Source organism: Octodon degus, unplaced genomic scaffold (genome assembly GCF_000260255.1).
Source record: "Octodon degus isolate 3935 unplaced genomic scaffold, OctDeg1.0 scaffold00021, whole genome shotgun sequence".
Taxonomy (NCBI): Eukaryota; Metazoa; Chordata; class Mammalia; order Rodentia; family Octodontidae; genus Octodon; species Octodon degus.
The window spans coordinates 7,339,361-7,345,072 of NW_004524597.1; the positions used below are offsets into that span (position 1 = coordinate 7,339,361).

Consider the following 5,712-nt stretch of genomic DNA (forward strand, 5'->3'; position numbering starts at 1 on the left):
GTCTTCCTACAGTATGTGTAGTGTGACCTTGAATGGCAGTGTGACAGACTAAGGATGGGTGTTCCTCAAATGAGAAACCAAATGCTTGTTGGCTCTGGCCACTTCTCTGACAGGGACATTGGTCCAGGCAATAGGTGTGTACACATATTCTTGCACCAGGTCAGTCCCCAGTACTTGAAGGTAATCAGTCAGACCCTCATTACAGAGGTTGAGTCGCCTTTTACTCCTTTAGACACCCTAGAGAACAACCCAGTCAAGCTCCGTAACTCTGAGGTCCTGGAAGGATACTTTGCTGCGGATCACAGATAAAATGGCCCTCTGGTACAGTCACTCACACACCATTCAGCAGGCACTCAGAAATTAAACATTCCCACCCTCTTCCCCTCGAGGGTGGCCTAAACTAACAAACTGAAATGCCTCAGGTGGGGTCCCTTGTTCAGGCCCCTTCTTTGGGTCCATTGAGAGTTTCTGGTACTGAGCAGGGCCCTCGGGTCTGGCTTTCTGAGGGGACTCCAAGAAAGGGTGGAGGGTGAGCCTTCCCTTTTGGGAGCCAGGAGAGGTCTCCATTTTGTCCACCGGACCTTAGCTGGTGGCCTAAGAGGTCAGTAGCGTTTTCCCAGTTAGGGAGCCAAGAAATGTTGCAGAAAGCAGACCAAATGGAAAAAATGTCACTGAAAAGGTTTAGGAGGTGATTTAATATAGCATTGGGCTTCTGACTAAGATCCCTCCAAAAATCTGAGCCCTGCCTGGTGGATTTTTGGGACTTTTAAAGGAAAAGGGATCAGGGAAGTACATAGGCAGATTTGGTGCATATGATTGGAGGGTTGGGAGACATCATGGCTTGCTAAGGAAGTTTAAACATTTCAGGTTGTATCACAAGGCTGTAAGTCATACAAAGCATGGGTTATACTGAGGATGAAATGTCTGCTACATTTTAAGTTTCATTGCAAGGCCATCAGTTATGCAAAGGAAGTAAAGATGGGTTTACACAGAGGGAGAAGTATTCTGTTATTGAGCCTGCCGGACTTGTTCACTTGGTCTTGGCAGGTGTTCTGGGCAAGCTTGTATCTAAAATTTTAGTTTTTCATGTCAGGAGGTATATAGTGGAATCAAGTGATGGTTTTAATTTCTGTCACCAGGATTAATTTAGCTTATTTTAGAACTTGATAGAACTATACTTTTTTTTTTTTTTTTTTTTGCGGAACCAGGGATTGAACTCAGGCCCTTGCACTTACCAGGCAAGCGTTTATTCTACTGAGTCATCTCCCCCGCCCGAGCTATACTTATTGCCTGCCTTCTTGCTTAGCATGATGTCTCAGATTAATTTTATTTATTACAGTGCAGGGACTGAACAGAGGGTGTAATGAGCTACATCCCCAGTCCTTTTTTTTTTTTTTTTTACAGTTTGAACCAACTCAAAGGATTTATTTTTGACACAAATACGTAACCTCAGCATGAGATGTCTAACTGAAGCAAGCACTTCCAAAGAGTCCAAGGCAGTGTCTCCTCTTCTAGGGCTTAGGCTTTGCCCAGAACTCCTGATACATGGAATAGCCCATACCAAGGGTCATTGCACCCACAACAAAATCTTGGGCTGCCACGCGCATGTGGATCAGGTGCACGGACATTTTAGTGTTTCCCCTGCTCTTCGATTTGTATAATCCATACGCGACAGTTGCTGCGAAGCCTGCCATTCCAATAGGGACAAACGGTGCTTCTTTAGCCTTTCGGATAAGTTTGGATCCCTGATCATCATATGAAGAAAGAGAAACATCTGTGTTGCTTGACATGGTAACTGCTTGAAGACTCTTCCTGAAAGAGAACGAAAGCCACACAACACCCCCTCCCCAGTCCTTTTGTAGGTTTCTCTCTCTCTGTCTCTCTCTGTGTGTCTCTCTCTGTCTCTGTCTTTGTGTGTGTGTGTGTGTGTGTGTGTGTGTGTGTGTGTGTGTGTGTGTAAGGTTCTGAGATGCCAACACTGGTTTGGAATTTAGGATCTTCTTACCTCAGCCTCTTGAGTAGCTGGGATTATAGGTGTGTGCTATCCTGGCCAGCTCATTTATGTTTTATGTATATCAGCAGTTTGTTCATTTTTATAATAAAGTACTATTCCACTGTATGAATACTCAATAATTTTATCCATTTACTTAATGACAGACTTGTAGGTTTTTTTTTTTTTTTGCAGAACCAGAGATTGAACTCAGACCCTTGTGCTTGCCAGGGAAGCACTTATTCTACTGAGCCATCTCCCCAGCCCCTTTGTAGGTTGTTTTAAACTTCAGACTATTATGGCTCTTTTTAGTAGATCTTGTCCCTTGAAGTGGATTGTGTCCATTTTCCCTCCTGCCCACAACATGTCAAGTGGTAAGTGACGATTCAGATTTATTTTAAGCATGCATTTTTGGTAGTTATTTCTTTGGGAGGGAACCTGGGTGTTCTTGGTTCCTGGTAGCCTTTTAAGCCTTATTTCAAGGGTCTCTATTAGGAATAAGTTCCATGGCAAATATGTTCTATTATATATTCTTTTTTCTATGTATTTAGTACAGGATCTACAGGGTCTTATTACACATATTGGACTTGTAGTGATCCTCCTGTTTTCAGCCTCCCAAGCCCTGGGATTACAGATGTGTGCTACCATGCCCACTCTTAATTGCTGTCTCAGTGCGCATCAAGGGCAGGACTGGCACAGTACACTGGGGATCGAACCCCAATCCTTGCATCTGCCTAAGCAGGCGCTTTAATCCGCTGAGCAATCTGGCCAACCCTTAAGCTATCTGGCCAGCCCGTCTATATTCTAAATATATTCTATATATTTTAAAATGTTGTCAAAGATCATTACACTGAATTCTCTTTACAGTGAGTCTTGGAAGAAATTTTTGTTAAGTCTCAGTAGCAAAAATACTTTCACTTCTCCCAAGCATTTGTCTTGTTCTTATTATAGGGCTATTGAAAATTGGGCAAATGGTCAAGTTACATGAATGTGAGACTTAAATATATAGTCTTTTTTTTTTTTTTTTGGTTAGCCTTACTGTTGCTCCATTACGTGTGCCATCCTGTTTCTCTTCCAGTTTGTGCTTTCTTGCTGTAGTTTACAACTTTGGGGGAGCCATTCATGCTTTCCTGCTGTAGCATGGCATGTAGTAAACATGCCCTTTGGGCCATGATCTGGGGGAGTCTTTGGCTATGCAGCAGAGCAATGCCTCAATGCTTTTGGATGTTTAAAGGACAGTCTAGTGGAAGGCAGGGCCCTTCCTGTGACCTTGGCCTCCTTAGCTGTGACTAACTGGCCCCAGATCAGTATGCAGAGCACATGCAAATCCTCCAGTAGCGTCTTAGAGCCTGCTGGGCACACTGTCCTTAGTTTCAGATGTTATTGGCTCTGGCTCCGTTGTGTCCCCACCCTAGGCCATCTTGCTGTCCTTCCTGTACCCAGCTGCCTCTGTGCTGTTGGCTGTGGAACATTTATCTATTTTACTATTTCTCAAGTTGTTCTGCTTGTTCTCCCTTGCCTTCCAAATTCTGTGGTAGTGACGGGGTTCTTATCTAACTCTTAGCTCTTAGCTCCCTTTCTTCTCTTGCTTTGCTGAGTTGCAGGTTTCTTCTGTTGATTGACAAGAGCGCGTGTGCTGACCCAGAGCAGAGGGTAGGACTGGGGGGTGCAGGTAAAATAGGCCTTAAATCTGGCAGCTGTACATAGGAATGAGCTCCCCAAACCAGCTCTTACCCTACCACACCCTTGGTGTTGAAAAAGGATATAGGAGTGGCAGCTGCAAATTTCCATGAGTTAAGGGGCCTAAGTCAGAGCTTCCTCCAGGGTATGGCCTGTCTCCAGTGGGCATTCTCAAGACTCAGTAGGCAATGGCAAGTGATTGAAGAGGTTGCAGAGGCTCTGTGCACATTAGAGATTGATTGGCCTGCTGACATGGGTCTTTTCTATTACCTCCTGTGGAAGGTAAAGACAGTGTTCTAAAAATTCTGGATGCAATGAGAATTGACAAAAATCTGCTGTTCTGTTGTAGGAAAAGGAGATGGACAGGTACTGAGGGTAAAGTGGAGGGTGGCTTGTTTTCCATCAGGAGAGAGGCTGTGTCTTTCCTATGGGAACCTGAGATGGCAGGTAGGGAGGACAGCTGCAGTGCTGTGTCTGGTTCTAGGCCCTTACTATATCCAACGGCAGCATCCATTGCCCTTTTGTAGTGTGCTCCCTGTCCCTGTGAGTATTCATACACAGTGGATGAATATCTACTATGCAAGGGATTCCTGCATGGGGTAGGGATTTTGATCCTTCAAAGAAAGATAGCTTGTAATTAATAGATTCAATAGGTTAATAAAATTAGTAAGTCCTAAATGGGATGATCCTTTCCATGAGGGTTACTTGTTACACCTGGTCAGTATGAACTGTGCAAGAGACACAAACACAGACACTGAGTTTCAGAATCTGATGACATTTTCTCAGATCTTTGAGGAATGTTTGGGGTATAGATGATCTAGCCAGTCAGCTGTGAGGGATGGAGGGAACAAGGGAGGGGAGGGAGAAAGGGCAGGAAGGAGAGAAGGGAAAAAGTAGAAGGAGAAAGAGTACTAACTACAGAGACTGTGTCAGAAATGGTAATGTCCAGCTTAAGGGGACTATGGCCCTTCATGTTGCCTTTTTTCCCAAACTCCACCATCTCTTCTTTTTATACTTCGTGCTAATTCAGGGAGCTGCACACTGAGTCTAGGCACTTGCCAGCATGAGAATTCAATGAAAGGCTGAAAATATCTATGCTGCTCGCATCCCATGCCTCACTCAGGGCAATTCTGTAAGATTGGACACCCTGTCTGATACCTGAGGAGACAGATCCAGAGTGGCTACCCACTGATGCATGACCTCAGGTATATGGCTGCAGGCTTGGACCTGGGCATTTTTTCCACCAGAGAAGAGGTGGCGGTTCCTCAGTAGGAGTACTACAGGAGGAGCAGATGTCTGAAAGTGAAGTGGAGGGAAGGTAGATGGAGATTCTTGCCAAAGTGGCTGAGACAGGGTATGGCAAAAGCTCTCTGTTCCTTTGTACCCTCACCTTCTTAAGAATTTATTCTGTCCGTGGATTTTCTCAAGGCCAGGTGGTTGAATCAATCCCTCATCACCCTTCGGCTCACGTGATGTCCAGACAACTGTATATGAGTCTGAGTGGAGGATGTGGACCTGGCTAGACATAGTCAGAGGCCCAGGAAAGTGCTTCATGCAGAAACCAGTTCAACTTGATGCTAGGAACTAAAGGTGTTGGGGAGAGTGTCTGTATTTTTCAGCGCTGGGGACTGAGCCCAGGGCCTTCACACTAAGCTACATCCCAAAACCCTTCTTAACAATTTTTTTTTTTTTTTTAATTTTGAGTTCTTGAAATTTAAGTTCTTGAAATCTCATATATCTCTAAAGGCAGAGAAAAGCACTTAATTGTCATAAATCCTTTCCCAGCAGTTTTCCATTATTCTAACAAAATACAGGGTGCAGGGTACTTATGAAGCAAAAAAGTTGGCTTTGACTTACGGCTTTGAAGCTTCAAGTCCAGGATCAGGGTGCTCATAGGTCTGGCTATTTGCTCAGGCTGGCACTTCTTGGTGGGAGTGCATGTCTGAGTGTTCACTTCCTGAGTGAGTAATGAGAGAGAGAGAGAGAGAGAGAGAGAGAGAGAGAGAGAGAGAGAGAGAGAGAGACAGAAATGCTAGCCTGCC

The 5,712-nt window shown here is 44.6% G+C and overlaps 1 pseudogene; it reads right to left on the reverse strand.

The window, feature by feature from the left end:
- Window positions 1–1,401: 1,401 nt before the first annotated feature.
- On the reverse strand, window positions 1,402–1,835 carry LOC101571551 (annotated as a pseudogene).
- Window positions 1,836–5,712: the final 3,877 nt, after the last annotated feature.